We start from the raw sequence: 17,201 nt of genomic DNA on the forward strand, positions 1-17,201 counted from the left end.
TTGTGTGATTCTAATTGTGGTGCATCATATTTGAATTATTTTTTTCTTGTTGCTCCTAATATTTCTCCTTGAGCTGGGGGATTTGGAATTTAACTATGATGTTCCTGTAGGTTTTCCTCATAGAATCTCTTTCAGGTGGTAATCAGTGAGTTTTTTCTATTTCTATTTTCCCCTCTTGTTCTAACACTTCAGGACAATCTTCTTTAATTATTTCTTGCATTATTGTATTAAGATTCTTTTTTTGATTGTAGCTTTAGGGTAGTCCAATTATTCTTCTGTTTTCTCTTCTTGATTTGTTCTCCAGATCAGTTGTTTTTCTTTTCTTTTTTAAAAATTTTTTTCAGTTGTTTTTCTTATGAGATGTTTCTTCTATTTTTTCATTCTTTATATTTTGTGTTATTATTTCTTGGCCTCTTATAACTTTGTTGGCTTCCTCTTACCCAGTTTTAATTTTCAAGGAGTCATTTTCTGCCTTAAGATTCTGGATCTCCTTTTCCAGTTGGTTGACTTCCTTTTCATAATCTTGTTTTTCTTAGGTTGTGTTATTTAAAAAAAAATTTCCTCAGTCTCTCTCATTTGATTTTTAAAGTTCTGTGAATTCTTTTTGGGCAGATGACCATTTGATGTTATTCTTTGGTGTAGGAGAGGCTGTTTTTGCTTCAGTATCCTCCTCTGTAGATGAACCCTGGTCTTCTCTATTCCCGTAATAACTTTCTATAGTTGGGTTCTTTCTCCTTTGCTTGCTCATTTTTTTTAATGTGTAGCAGCTTATTATTATAATCACTTCTAGTCCTGGGATATAGGAGATGATGCCTCTGGCTTCCGATTCTCCTTCAGTTCTCCCCTCTGGCCTGGAACCAAAACCAAGAACTCTGCCCTACTGTAAGTACCCACAGCCGTCTGCATCCCTGTCTTCCCCACTGCTTCTGCACTCACTGGGCATGTGCTAGTTCCTTCTTGTCCAGGGTTGAGTCTCAGCAGCACAGTTGGGTCTGGTGTCCCTCAGGTACCTGACTCCCCACACTGTCTGGGAAATGAAAATTCCTGTGGTTGGGGCTGAGGCTACCTCTGAACCCAGCTAGCTCCAGGACTTGCCACTTGCCGTTTTAGGAGAACTAGCTAAGAGGTGTTTAGACTTCACAGGAACCAAACCTCGGTCCTGGGATTTTTCTTTAGAGCTTCTCTGGTTGTCCCAGGAAGACCACTGCTCTGTCCCAACTCTTGTTTATTTTTACTGCTCTATGTTTGCCCTGAGGTACTATTTTGTCTTGTTTGTGGGGGATATCTGGAAAGTTTGGAATTTTATGATCTACTCCACCATGTTTCCACAATTCTCTCCAGTTTGTAATTCTTTTGAAAACTGTTTATACCCTTTTTTGTCATGCAAAATGTATTTCTATATTAGCCATGTTGAAAACAACAACAAAAAAAGGCAATAAAAATAAAAAATTCGGTCTGTACTCAGAGCCCATCAATTCTCTCTCTGGAGGTGAATAATATTTTTCATCATGGGTCTTTTGGAATTATCTTGGATTATTGATCAGAGCAGCTAAATCTTTCACAGTTGGTCATCTTTATAATATTGTTGTTACTGTGTCCAACAACAATATTGTTGTTACTGTGTCCAACAACAATATTGTTGTTACTGTTGTTACTGTGTTCTCCTGGTTCTGCCTACTTCATTTTGCATCAGTTCATATAAGTCTTCCCATGTTTTCTGAAACTACCCTCCTTATCATCTTATAGCACAATAGTATTCCATCACAATCATATACTATAACTTGTTCAGCCATTCCTCAGTTGATGGGCCTACCCTCAGTTTCTGATTCTTTCTCACCCCCAAAAGAGCTGCTATAAGCATTTTTGTACATATGGATCTCTTTCCTTTTTCTTTGATCTCTTTGGGATACAGACCTAGTAGTGATATTGCTGGATCAAAGGGTATGCACAGTTTTATAGCCCTTTGGACATAGCTCCAAATTCTTCTCCAGTGTTCATATGTTTTCACTATTTATCTCTCAGAGAATGACCCTTGATCTTACAGCAGAATTTGAAATAAACAGAATATCATTGTACTACCTAGAAATGATGAATATGAGAAATTCAGAAAAATGTGTAGACTTAATAAACTAATTTTCAAAGGAGGTATGAAAGTAAGCGCACACACACACACACACACACACACACACACACACACACACAAAACCCCAAAGGATATGTGAAAAATTGGAGGAATAATACAAATGAATACAATACTAAAAGACAGTTGAATGCTAATTAATTGTAATGACCTCTCTCCGTCTAGAAAGAACTAGTGATGAAATATGATGGAGATCACAGATATGGGATATGATATAGAGTGTGAGATGTGGTCAACTTATTAGGTGACTTTGCTTATTTTTTTCTTTTTGTATAGGGGAATGATCAAGAACTTGGTCATCTGAGATATTTTTTTTTTAGAAGGCTTAGATTATTTCCCTAGCATGAGTCAGGATAGCTCAGGAGAATATATGAAAAAAGATTTTACTAAGTACTTATTTTGTACCAAGCACTGGGGATATAAATAGAAAAAAGGATAGAGTTCTTCCACTAATTAAGGGAAACAACACATAAAAGAAAGGTAAGCTAGCCCCAAAGTCCTAAGTTTACGACAGTGGGATGGACAATAAGGCCCAGGGGTCTTTAGGTTGCTGGAGAGTCAGGACCCTTCTTATCAGACCTTCACTGTCCAAATAACTCAAGGTAATAACTGCAAGTACAAAGACCAAAATCTTTTACTGTCCTATTTGTGACAGTCCCTTGCTGTGTTTTTCCATCTCCAGTGGATCATGTACATAATAATGACAGTTAACATGTATATAGCATTCACTATGTGCCAGGCATGGTACTAAGCACTTTTTTACAAATATTATCTCATTTGATTCTCACAGCAACTCTGTGAGGTAGGTGCTATTATGCTGCCCATTTTATACTTGAGGAAGCTGAGGCAGATAGAGTGATTTAGCCAGGGCCATATAACTAGTAAGTAACAGACAAGGTGTTTGAACTCAAGTCTTGCTGACTCTAGGCCCCAAGCTTTTATCTATTGCACTACCTTGCTACCTCCAGGGTATGGGTGTTGATGGTAGAAACTCTCTGCATGCACACTCCTCCCCTCCACACCTCCAGCCCTAAAGAATTTGCACATTGCAGGTGTATCTCAAGTTCTTATCTACCCACTCTTAGAGGTTCCTGGAGGCTAAATTCTTGGGCCCAGACATGGTAAGGCAGTGGCACAACTTCTCAGTCCAAGATATAGCAGTTATAAAGAAGGAAACCATGTAGCTGAGTGGTGGAAAGTTCTGACCCCCAGCCTCTTAGATAGAAGCAAAGGGATTTCTTGGACAATGTTGCATTTCTGTAGAGTTTGGGGATCCAACTTCTAGAGAGAGAAGGAGGAGCTTCTAGATAGCATCAGCCTCTTGGGGAAAAGGTCGTAGACATAGCCTTGGAGCTGGGAGAGTAAAAGACATGGACTTTGCTCCTGCTAGTACCAAGAGTTATTTAGATATCAAAGGTCCACTAAGAAGGGTGCTGCCTCTCTAGCAAGCCCAAGTTCATTTTAGTTTTGGGGAACAAATAACCCTTTATAGTAATTCTATAAGCTTGGAGCTTATATGCATTCTGGGACTAAAGAAGGGCCTCTCTCAAACATCATGGGTGAGGGTTAACCTTCTTCAGCAACATTGTTTGTTTTCCTTCTGAGCGGAGTCCAAACCTTCAGCTGTGAGTCTGGGGGAATATTCAGGGTTTGGAGGGAAGATAAGCAGTGGAGTTTGAGGAGAATGGCATGTATCACTTACACTCTGCTGTGTGAGCCCTTTATGTTTTGTTTTTGCATTTTCTCTGCAAAAAAAAAATAGAATTGTCTCTTCAGTACCCTCTCCCCATCCACTGCCCCCCACTAAGGAAATTTTTAAAAATCCTTGATACATATCTATATATCTCATGTCCTTTAAGCAAGAGGCCAGAGCACATATCCATACCATTTTAGCCACCCCCCCCAAAAAAAAGCCCTGCTCAGCGCCTTAGGAAGCACTCCATTCCAATAGACTTGGGGGTTTCCATTATCACAATTGTTAGTTATATCGGTTTCAGATACTACCTGGGGTCTTCACTCAAGCAGAATCCTGCCTTTATTGTACAAACAATAAAAGCTGCCTTGTAATGCTCTTTACAAGGTTATTATGAATGCTTCTACGAGGAATGGGGATGCTTTAATTTACATTTGTGGAAACCTAAATGTGTGGGTTTATTTAATTTCTCTGAGAAACTTTTGGTGATGGAAGATGGGGTTGGGAGGAGGAGGGCATGTTGAGAAATGGGGTGACAGTGATTGCTAACATTTAAGTCAGTCTATGTAAGTATAATGCTGAGGATTCTGGGCCACAGATTACAGTTACATGAGGGGTGGGGGTGGGAGAGGCATGGGCTAAGGGGTAATAACTGTGAGATAAAAACAAAAGGTAACAATAAAACTTTAAGAAACGCATTGACCAAAGAGTCCTGAGAACTTCTAATCCTGCCTCGCTTTTCTATCCCTTTCTTCTTTTGGACTCTCTACTAATAATGTTTACATATCCAGAGGGGTACAGGGCTTGGCATTAGAGAGGAGGGAGAGACAGGCCATCCACCTGACTGACTCAGGAGGCTTTTCCCTTCACTTCTAACTGTTCTTTGGATGGTGTGTCTCATAGTGTTGCCTGGAAAATCTTCAGTCTCTGAATTGCTGAAGAAAAATGGATTTTACCTCAACTCTTGATTCCTGTTTAAATATTTAGGTTAATCAGCAAGGCCTGAGTGCCTTTCCCATTTCCCTGGTGCCTTGGAGCCGGGTGGACACTAGGGACATAAATAATGCATTCTGATCTAACAGTTGCCACATCCTTCATGTACAGACTTCTTGTTAAAATGCTCAAGGCTGGGGTTGGCGAATATGGTCTTGGTTCCCCCGAAATTAGCTCTGTGAATCAGAAGGCTTAGGCTAGAAAGACACTCCAATGGTAATCCTGTCCCTTCCCCTGCGTTGGTAGAATGAATCTCCCATACGGCTAGGTCAAAAGGGCTTGTTTAGGGGAATAACAGGTGTCTTAACATTTAAAGCTAGAAGGAATCTCAGTCCTTTAGTCCAGTTCCCAAATCTTACAGATGAAGAAACATAGGCCAGGAGTGATTCAACCAATGTTATACAAGCTAGCAGCTGACATTTATACAGCACTTTACGGTTTGCAAACCGACTTATGTAAGTTAGCATAGACAGAGGCAGAGCAGTGGAGAGAGTGCTGGGTCTGGACCCAGGAAGTCCTGAGTTCAAATCCAACCTCAGATATTTACTAGCTGTGAGTCCCTGGGCAAGTCATTTGACCTCTACCTCAGTTTAAATTTGCCATCTGTAAAATGGAGATCATTATAGCACCTATACCTCTCAGGTTGTTGCAAGGATCAAATGATTGTAAAAAGTGCTTAGCACAGTATGTGGTAGATAGCAGGTGCTATGTAAATGCTTATTCCCTTCCTTTCCATCCCCTTATCTCATTGGATCCTCACAACATCCTGGTGGGTAAGTAGTACAAATATGGTTATTTCCATTTTGTAGATCTAGACACTAAAGCCCAGTGAGGTTAAGTGATTCAGAGTTGTACAATTAGCGTCAGAGGGTATATTCAAACCTAGTTCTCTCCTGACTCCAAATACAACATTCTTTTTTATTTAAATCATCAATATTTATATTTTTTGGAAACAGTATTTTATTTTTTCTAATTACATGTAAATATAGCTTTCAACATTTCTTTTTTATAAGATTTTGAGTTTCAAATTTTTTCTCCCCCCCTCATCCCCCAATCTGATATAGGTTATACATGTGCAATCATATTAAACATGTTTCCACATTAGTCATGTTGTGAAAGCAAATGCAATATTCTTTCCAATGCACTGTGCTGTAAATATTAGAGCCAGGAGAATGATGGGAAATAAAAGAAGACATGAAAAGTCTACAATGTCTCCCTGTGCTATGGCAGCCCAGGTCTGATGTGGAACATAAATTTCTCATCCATAAAGCTCCCAATCTGACAGGCTTTAGGAGCTTAGCTGGCACTGAATAGAACTTTCTGTGGGATTCTGCTTGAGTGGAGGAGAGAGATGGTATACCCCAAGTGGTATCTGAACCCAGTATGAACCCGTGTGATCAGACAAACCCCCAGATCTGCTAGACTGCTGCACCTCTTCCCCCCCACTTAATAGTATTTTATTTTTCCCAATTACATGTAAAGTTAGTTTTCAACATTCACTTTTATAAGATTTTGAGTTCCAAATTTTTTTTCTCTCTCCCTGTCTCCCTCTCCTCTCCCTAACATTGCAAGCAATCTGATATAGGCTATATATGTACAATCATATTAAGCATATTTCCACATTAGTTATATTATGAAAGAAGAATCAGAACAAAACAGAAAAACCACAAGAAAGAAAAAAACAAAAAGAAAATAATATGTTTGATCTGCATTCAGACTCCATAATTCTTTTTCTGGATGTGGATAGCATTTTCCATCACGGGTCTTTTGGAGATGTCTTAGATCATGGTATTGCTGAGAAGAAGTAAATCTGTCAAAGCTGATCATCTCACAGTGTTGCTGTTACTGTGTATAATGTTCTGGTTCTGCTCACTTCACTCAGCATCAGTTCATGTAAGTCAAAGTTTTTCTGAAATCTGCCTACCCATCATTTCTTGTAGCACAATAGTATTTCATCACAATCATACCACAACTTGTTCAGCCATTCCCCAGTTGATGGGCATCCTCTCGATTTCCAATTCCTTACTACCACAAAAAGAGCTGCTATAAATATTTTTGTATGTGTGGGTCCTTTTCCACTTTTTTATTATCTCCTTGGGATAGAGACCTAGAAATGGTATTGCTGGGTCAAAGGGTATGCACAGTTTTATAGTCTTTTGGTCATAGTTCCAAGTTGCTCTCCAGAATGGTTGGATCAGTTCACAACTCCACCAACCATGCATTAATGTTCCAATTTTCTCACATCTTCTCCAACATTTATCATTTCTGAAGCACTTCTCAAGGAACTGGGCAGGACTCTTTTTGGTCTCTGAGGGGAGGAATGTGTGTTCTGGTCTCTTGCTAAAGGACATGGGATATGCAATTAAAAATATATTGAGTGATTAAAAACATATTGTTTAATGGGGGATTCTGAGAGGGACAGATTAATTTTTAAAAACTTGTTACTTGAGGGGCAGTTAAGTGGCACAGTGGATAGAGCACCAGCCCTGGATTCAGGAGGACCTGACTTCAAATCCAGATTCAGACACATAACACTTACTAGCTGTGTGACCCTGGGCAAGTCACTTAACTCCATTGCCTAACCAAAAAAAAATTAAGAAAAAAATAAAAACTTGTTAGCTGAGAAATAAATTTTGAAAAAAATTTTAATTAAAAAAAAAAGGCAGTGGCAGATGAATAAATTTGTGTCACTTCCCACAGAATCAAAGTACACATGCCCAGGTCTGTTGGTGGTAATAGCAGCCTCTCAGACCATTAGCTCCTTGTGATTCTCTCCAATCCAGAATTATATATGTATATATACATATATGTGTGTGTATATGTATATGTGTGCATATATACATGTATACATGTATATATTATCTATCTATCTATCTATCTATCTATCTATCTATCTATCTACCTACCTATCTATCTATCTATCTATCTATGTCCTGTACATGTAGGTGTGGGATTTGGGATATCTTCAGAAGAAGCTGGATCACCTTCTGGAAAGTCTCTCTAGAAAGCCTAGTTATTGATCTAGCCTCCTTGGTCCAGTCATACAGGGAACATCTTTTCACTGTAAGACTGAGAACACTGAATGGGAGAGTTTGATCTGGCCCAATACCTACCTAACCATAGGTCCAGAAAGTTAAAAACCCCCAAGAAGCACTCTCCTCAGGATCATACATTCTCAATTCTGATTTTTGTACAATTAAACATGAAAAGTTGAGTTAATTTTTTGTTCTGATATGGTGGAGACCCAGCTTTATAAGACAGACTTCATGGAGCAGACTGAGTAATACACACATTTTTTTCCCTCTGAAATTCACAGGCCAGACATTGAAGTCAACAAAGATAAAAAGACACATACATAACTATTTATTTATCCAGGAGTTCAAAGTTTCATTTCCAGCTCTCCAGTATTTTCAGCCCTTTTTGAAATCAGAAAGGCAAATAAACTTCCCTCAGATTCTTATCCTAAAGGCAACTGCAGCTCTGACAGTGGAACTGCACATGTCTCATGGACTAGGGCTTCTCAAGGGGTGAAGGTGTCACCTCAAGGGGTTCAGAAATCAGGGATTTCTCAAAGGAAGAAAACCAATATGGTTGGAGTTGGAATTGGACCTTGCTTGGTGGGGACTAAGGAAGGCAAGAATGGGTGTCATCCATGGAGGAAACAGAGGAGATGGGGAGTGGGGTTGCTGCTGGGCAAGGGAGTCCTCAAATTAAGAGAATGGAAAGGGCCCAGGTACTGTCTCTCCTACAATTGTATACATAAATACACTTTTTTATTGCAAGGCAGTGGAGGAGAACGTGCTCCTGTATTCTAGCTGGGTTAGCCCTGGGACCAGTCAAATCTGAACCCTGTTGCAAGTGGAATGGGGCCACTAAAGTGAGGGAGACTACCCTTTTCTTTTTGCCTTTCTGTGCCTGTGTTCCTCTCTCTCTCTTTCTCTTTCTCCGTGATTCTCTTGTCTCTGTCTCCTTTAGAACCGGGTGTTAGATCTCATCATATAAGGTGGGAGGGTGAGGCTGAAATTAGTCAGAGTTGCTTTCTCTGGCAGAGTCCTCTCTTACCCGGCTAACTGCTTACACCCATCCCCAGGATCCAGACAGGAAGGAAGCTTCTGGGCAGATACCATACAAATGCCCCAGTGGAAAATTGGGCTTTAATGCTGGGTGAAATCATTAAACCTTCAGCAGCCTGTCTGTGCACACACTGCCCTGACCCTTGGTTGGTAACTCCAACCAGAGCAATTTTCTCCTCCATCTCCCTCTCACTCTTCCCCACACCCCACTCTAAACTTGTTTTGGCAGAGCAGTCCTGGGCTCTGATCTCATTAACATGACCTGTTGAACCTGTTCCTATCCATGCAGGAAGACTAACGCCTGACTGAGGCTTGATCTCCAGGAAAAGACTGGCCACTGTCTCCCAGAATGACAGTGACCCTGAAGCTGAGAACAACATATAAGCATACTATTTGCTCTCCTTTTCTTTTGTTGTTTTGTTTTGTTTCTTCTTTCTTGTGGTTCCTCCCATTGGTTCTAATTCTTCTTTATGTCACGACTAATGTGAAAATATGCTTAATATGATGGTATAAGTAGAGCCTATACCACATTGCACGCCATCTAGGGGAGGAGGGAGGAAAGAAAGGGGGAGAAAATTTAAAACTCAAAATCTTATGGAAGTGAATGTTGAAAACTAAAAATAAATAAACAAATAGTTTAATAAAACAAAACAAAAACATTGTGCTAGATGATTGTAAAGACAAAAACTAAATAATCCTTGCTCTCAAGGACCTAATATTTCTAATGGGAGTATGTGTGGGAATAACATGTACTATACACTAATTGTTCAGTTATTTCAGTCATGTCCACCTCTTTGTGATCCCGTTTGGGGTTTTCTTGGCAAAGTTACTGGAGCAGTTTGCCATTTCCTTCTCCAACTCATTCTACAGATGAGGAAACGAAGGCAAACAGGGTTAAATGACTTGCCCAGGGTCCCACAGCTAGTAAATGTCTGAGGCTGGATTTGAACTCAGGTTTTCCTGATTCCAGGCTTCATACTCTATCCACTTCACCACCTAGTTACCCCATTGTGCACAAATAAATAAATATTATATAAAATAAACGTACAGAAATCTAGAGGGTAAGTGAAGCAGGATAGCTATAAATCCTTTCATCCAGTCCAGGAGTCTAAAAGAAGACCAGTGGAAACCTGTGGAGGCTCTGAGGAGAGGCAAGCTGGGTTATACAGAAGATGCGGCATACAAGTAGCCTGGACTTTCTGTAGTAGGCAAGACCGAACTGCTACCCAGGCAGCAATACTAGAGCCACAGCAGGAGACTGGACCATTATCCAAGCAACCTGTGCTGATCTAGCAAAGCAACTGGGGTCTTGCAAAAGGTCTGCTACTAGCACAATCAATATTTGATTGGGACCTGTCAGACTTACATCAAAGGTCAGAGTCAACTCCTGGTTTAGGACTGTGCAAGTAGAAGGTGACAGAGAAAGGGCCAAGGCCAAAACCTCATTTGCATCTGGCACTTAAGTGGATCCCCAAAGGAAGCTAGCGATTTTTAAGAAACATCAGAGGTGAGGAGAAAATGTATTTCAGGTGGGGGAGGGAGAGGCAATTTGGGAAAGCACTAAGCCAAGAGATGGAAGTTTTATATGAGCAGACCAGTTTGGCTGAAGAGTATGTGTAGGAGTTGCTGTTGTTATTCAGTCGTGTCCAACTTTACATTTTCTTGGCAAAGATACTAGAGTATTTTGCCATTTCCTTCTCCAGAATGTCCCCATTTTATGGATGAGGAACTGAGGAAAAGGCAGAGTGTTCTATCCACTTCACTGCCTAGCTTCCCACTATGTATAGGGGAGTAAAGTGCAAATAGTCTGGAAAGACAGGATCCAAATAATGACAGTCTCATTTAACTCCTATTACACTTGAAGATGTTAGGGTTCTTAAGGGATTCTCGTTGCTATATTAGAATGTAAGCACTTTCTCATTGTAGTAGTCCTTCCAAATGATCAAATAAAATTACTTTCCTAGTTTGCTCAACTCCTGTGCTTGTATTTCAAACCTTCTACTCTGTTCTCTATTTTTTTCCCCACTGGAAATACCTGGAAGACGTCTCTATATTCTATTGAAAATCTATTTTTTTCTCTTGTAAGATTATACTTAGTTTTTCAGGGTAAGTTTTTCTTTGCTGTAAGCTTTTATCCTTTGCTATTTGGAATATCATATTCCAAGATCTACTTTTCTTTAAAATAGAAATGACCAAGTCTTGTTTGATCTTGACTGCTGTTCTTCTGACCTTGAATTTTTCTGTCTGATTGCTTGCAGTACTTTTTTTTTTCTTGGACCTGAAAGTTCTGAATTTTGGCCATAATGTTCCTGGAAGCTTCCTTCTTTCCTTCCTTCCTTTTTTTTTTCAGGCAGTGACTGGTGGATTTTTTCTATTTTTACTTTGTTCTCTGGTTCTAATTGATTTGACAATTTTCTATGATATCTTCAAATATGACATGCAGGTTTTTTTCTAGCCGTATGTTTCTGGTAGTCTAATGATTCTTAGATTATTTATCCTTGTTCTGTTTTCTAAGTCAGTCGTCTTTAATAGTATATATCTTATATTTTCTGCCATTAGTTCAATCTTTTCATCTTGTTTTAATATTTCTTGCTGTCTTATTGAGTCATTGCTTTCTATTTGGCCTGTTCTAATTTTTAGGATGCTCATTTCTTGGTTAAGGTTTACCACAGTTTATAAACTATTAATTTTCTTTCTCATTCTTTCTTCTCTAGTTCTTATTTCATTTAACATTATATTTGTATCTCTTGCTTCATTTCTTGTAATCTTTGTGGCCAGGTTATTTTTCTCTCCGAGGTTCTATTTGGACTTTTTATTAAGTTACTTTCTTTTGTGTTTGTCTCTCGGACTTCTCTCTTTTTTTTTTTTCTGAGGCAATCAGGGTTAAGTGACTTGCCCAGGGTCACATAGCTAGTAAATGTCAAGTGTCTGAGGCTGGATTGAACTCAGGTCCTCCTGATTCCAAGGCTGAAGGTCTATCCACCATGCCACCTAGCTGCCCCTTGGACTTCTCTTAATCCATAATAATTCTTTATTGTATTTGGCATTTTTTTCTCTTAATCAATATCTCTACTCACAGTTTCTATATTGGGTCTTCTGTATTGGGTCAGACTTTATTCCCTCTTATAGTCTTGGATGGTGTGCTCAGCTCCTGCTTGGTCCTAGATGCAGTGGCTAAGACCTGGCCATGTCTTCCTGGATTTTAGCTCAGCATGCCGGTGGCTCAACTTTTAGGTTGTGGCCTTGGCCCTTTCTCTGTCACCTTCTACTTGCACAGTCCTAAATCAGGAATTGACTCTGACCTTTGATGTAAGTCTGACAGAGTCCCAATCAAATATTGATTGTGCTAGTAGCAGACCTTTTGCAAGACCCCAGTTGCTTTGCTAGATCAGCACAGATTGCTTGGATATTGGTCCAGCCTCCTGCCATGGCTCTAGTATGGTTGCCTGAGTAGTGGTCTTGCCTACTACAGAAAGTCCAGGCTACTTGTATGCCGCACCTTCTATATAACCCAGCTTGCCTCTCCTCAGAGCCTCCACAGGTTTCTACTGGTCTTATTTTAGACCCCTGTACTAGATAGAGGGTTTTATAGCTGTTTCTTTTTAGTTTGTTGTTCCTTCTGGTGCATTTTTAGAGGTTTAATGAGATGTTTTTTGGGGAAAATCTGTGTTCTGCTAGGTCCTAAAATGTCACTATTTTAGCCAGAAGTCCTATGAAGCATTTTAAATGCCAAACAGAGGAGTTTATGTTTTATATTTTTACAGCAGGGAGGTAACATGGTCAGGTCTTTGCCTTAGAAATATAAAATTCCCAGCTCCATGGAGGATCAATTGGAGTAAGGATATACTGCAAGTAGGTAGACCAATTAGGAGTATATTATATGAGGTGATAAGGACATAAAAGACGGTAGTGGTAATGGCCAATGAATTAAGAACTAGAGAAGAAAAAATGAGAAGGAAACTAATGGTTTAGAAAAGAAGGTGATAAACCTTAACCAAGAAATGAACATCCTAAAAATTAGAATGGGCCAAACAGAAAGCAATGACTCAATAAGATAATAAGTTGAGAGAAAGGGACAGATGTGAGAAATCTTATTGAGATAGAATCAACAGAGACTTGGCAACTAATCTTCAACCTCTTCCTATCTTTTATTTCCTCCCCCATTACCTGCAAACATGTATACATCTTTCCTATTTAAAAAACAAACCTTCAACAGACCCTCAAGCTGTCGTCTTATATTACGCTTCCCTTTTCCAGCCAAACTACAAGTAAAAGGTAGCTACCCTCTCTGCCTCCTCTTCCTCTTCCCCTCTTTCCCGCTTCTCAACTCTACACTCTAGCTTCCAACTTTATTAATGGAATGGAGCTGCTCTTTCTGAAGTGATCAGTGATCTCTGAATTGCCAAACCTTAGGGTCTTTTTTCAGATTTCCTTTGTCCTCACCTATGTGCTACACTTGACTGCTAGCCATGCTTTCCTCTTGGATATTCTTTCCTTTTGGGGATTTTGTGACACCGTTCTCTCCTGGTTCTCTTCCTATTTGTCTACTTCTTAGTCTTCTTTGCAGGTTCACCATTCATATCACCTCCCTCCCCCCAACCTATTCATGTTCCCTATGGTCTCTCTACTCTCTCTCGGTGACCTCATCAGTTCCTATGGGTTTAATGATTATCTCTATGCCAATGGCTCCCCCATTTAAATATCCAGCCCATCTCTCCCCTAAGCTTTGATCTCACATCACCAATTGCCTATCACCAATATTTCAAACTGGATATTCTGGAGACAACTTAAATATGTGTAAAATAGAACTCGTTCTCTTTCCCTCCAAACTCACCTCTTTACCAAACTGCCCTTTATCTGTGGAAGGTGCCACCATTCTTGTACTTTCCCAGATTCCTAAACTTGGTGTCATCAACTCCTCACTTTTTCATCCCACATATCTAATCAATTACCAAATTTCTGCTACGATATCTTTCATACCTAACCCCTTCTCTCAACTCACACAGTAACTACCTTAGTTCAGGCCTTCATCATCTCTCTTCTAGATAATTGCCACAGACTCACAATTTGCTTCCCTGCTTTAAGTGTCTCCCCATTCCATTCTATCCTCTACAATGCTTCCAAAATAATTTTCTCTAATGGTAGATCTTACCATGTCCCTCCCCTACTCAATCAGCTCCCGTGGCTCCCTATTGTCTGTAGAAAAACATAAAGACTTCTGCTTAGTTTTAAAGCCCTTTATAATCTTGCCCTGACTTATCTTTTTAGCTGTATTGTAAATTGCTTCTTCTGTGCTCTGAAATTCAGCTAAATGAACCTTGTCTCTGTCCATCCACACTCTACTTTCTGTCACCATGCCTTTGTAGTAGCTGTTCCCATGCCTGGAATGCACTCTCTCATTACCTCTGCATATAGAATCTCTCTTCCTTCAAGATATAGTTCCAGTACTATCTACTAAATAAGACTTTCCTGATCTCCTGAATCACCAGTGCACTTTCTGGGAAACTACCTCTTATTTGACTACTTGGTATGCATTTGTATTTATTCTCTTCATATTCTGAATATATTTACATATGTGGGTACCTAGGTGGTGAAGTAGAGAGAGTGATGGATCTGGAGTCAGGAACACTTGAGTTCAAAATTGGTCCCAGACACTTATTAGCTGTATGACCCTGGGCAAGTCAATTATCCTTAGTCTGCCTTAATTTCTTCATTTGTAAAATGGGAGACATAATAGCTCCTATGTCTCAGGGTTGTTTTGAGGCTCAAATGAGGTAATATTTGTAAAGTGTTTTGCAACCTTAGAGCACTATATAAATGCTAGCTATTATTATTATTATTATTATTATTATTATTATTATTATACACGTTATCTTTCCTGTTAGAGTATAAGCTCCATGAAAGTAGGGACTGTTCCTTTCATTATATTTTGTCTAAATAAATACTTGTTGATTGATTGATTAAATTTGTGAATAAGGAAGAATGTTGAAGATGACCTTGAAGTTGCAAACATGGGTGACTAGAAGGATGATGGTGCTCCAAAAGAAATAGGGGAATTAGGAAGAAGGGAGGATTTTTGAGGAAAGATAATGAGTTCTATTTGTGACATTTGAGTTTGAGACGTCTAGGGAATATCTAGTTCTCAATGCCCAATAGTTAAGTGGGATTCTAGTTCAGTGGAGAGTCTAGGACTGAATTCATAGACTGGAGAGTCATCAGCAGAGGGATGATTGTTGAGACCACGGGAGCTGATGAGATCACCAAGAGAGCTAGTATATAAAGAGGACAGAGGATTAAGTCCTTAGGTACACCCACATGCAGGGGGTGTGGACCTGGATCATGTATGATCTGGCAAAGGAAACTGAGAAAGATTGGGCAGGTAGGTAGATGAACCTGAAGAGTGACCTGAAAGCCCAAGGAGGAGACACTGTCTAGGAGGAGGGAGTGGTCAACAGTATTAAATGCCAAATGAGGCTGAGATGCAAGAAAGGATGAGGACACAGAAAAGACAATTGGATTTGGCATTTAAGAGATCTCTGGCAACCTTGGAAAGAGCAGCTGTAGTTCAATGATGAGGCCAGAAGCCAGATTAGAAGTGGTTTGACTTTGCTATCTCCTGTTGCCCCCCTCCCCCAACCTCACCCTATCCCCAGACACATAGTACTTGAAGGATACCTGCTCAGTCCTGTCTCCTTGCTAGGTTTGCTATCCAAGGCAGTATTCCAAGCTCCAGATTTTTCTCTTATCCAATCAATAATAATACTTCTAGAATACTTTGGTGAACCTGAAATTTCATATATGTGAGTATTCCCTTCCTTGGTGTAGATTGTAGCTGTTGTAGAGGATGAGAAGGTAGAGAAATTCTATGAAAAAATGTGATAAGCCCTTGCAAATTAAATCAACTTGTGCTTTAACACTTGGTGACTGTAATGCATATGTAGGTTTAAGGGATGCTGGCAAACATATATGTGTGTGTATATATATACATATATGTATATATATATACACATATATATACATACATACACACACACATATATATTGGAAAATATGATTTAAATACATAAAAAAACCAAAAGAGGTCAAGACTTGTAGATTACACTGACACTTCACATCTACATATCATGAACATTTTCTTCAACAACAGAGTTGGGAGGTGTGAAACATGACAAGCACTGAATAATACAGCTAAATCTGAAATTGACTCAATCATAACAGATAGGAAACAACTGGTTATAAAGCATGGGAGTTATTTTCCAATCAGCTATTTACAGTTAGATGATGGATTTGTTAGAACCAGGATCAAAATCAATACCAAATTAAAAGAATAAAAATAAGAAGGCATGACATGCAATTAAGACAACTCAGGGTTTTAAAACAGTGAACTGCTGCCTTGAACAAATGGCTAGAACAGTTGTAAATGCTACCTTTATGGCCTACTTATGGATGTGGAGCAGAGATGGATGACTTTGAACTAATCAAAGCAGAAAGTAAAGCGAGAAGAAGACTTGAATATACTTACCTTATTAAGGGGATTAATTATGGACAAGTTTTTTTTCAGTTATTCACAAATACCCAAAGAAGTAAAACATGTTAAAATTGCAATTCTTATAAGCATAAGTATTTGAACCACTTAAGCCAAAAAGTATAACGTGAATTCTATGGGGCATTTTAGGAACATTACAGAAATATGGTCAGTAGAAATGAGATTTATTAAGTTAATTTATCAAATGAATTTAAGCTTACTGGTGTGAACCTAGTCTTCAAAAAACAAAAGAATGAGAAGTAATTAAAAGAACAGACATCAACATAGACATTCACTATTTCCTAAAGAGAGGAGAGTACTAGATGTTTGCTACTATTTCCTAAAGAGGTAACAATTCTCACCAGCTTTAATTCTCTTTTTCTAGAACTGAGAAAGCAATATAGCTTGATTTTAAAGAATTCAATTCAGTTCAACAACCATCAGGTTTAACTAAATCACTTGTTACAATGAAGAAGCCAAAAACCCCCAGAAAATTCCTCATTATGCAGAACAATGATCTTCCTGCCAAGCAGAAATACGTGACAGCCAAAGGCAATGCCAGTCTAGAATATTTTGGGGGATAAAAATCTCAAAGGGGAGTATAGCAGAAGATTATAAGTATTATCACCTCACCTCATAAAATAATGAAAAGTGGTACAGTAAAAAAAAACCATAGAAAACTTGCCAAGAGACCTAATAATCCTCTGAGCATTAAAGGATGAAACTGGGAGAACAACATAAGATGAAAAATGGAAAAGCTGTAAAATTTTTTTTTAC

The sequence above is a fragment of the Phascolarctos cinereus genome, unplaced genomic scaffold, assembly GCF_003287225.1.
Source record: "Phascolarctos cinereus isolate Bilbo 61053 unplaced genomic scaffold, phaCin_HiC Scaffold_2;HRSCAF=192, whole genome shotgun sequence".
In the NCBI taxonomy this organism is placed as follows: Eukaryota; Metazoa; Chordata; class Mammalia; order Diprotodontia; family Phascolarctidae; genus Phascolarctos; species Phascolarctos cinereus.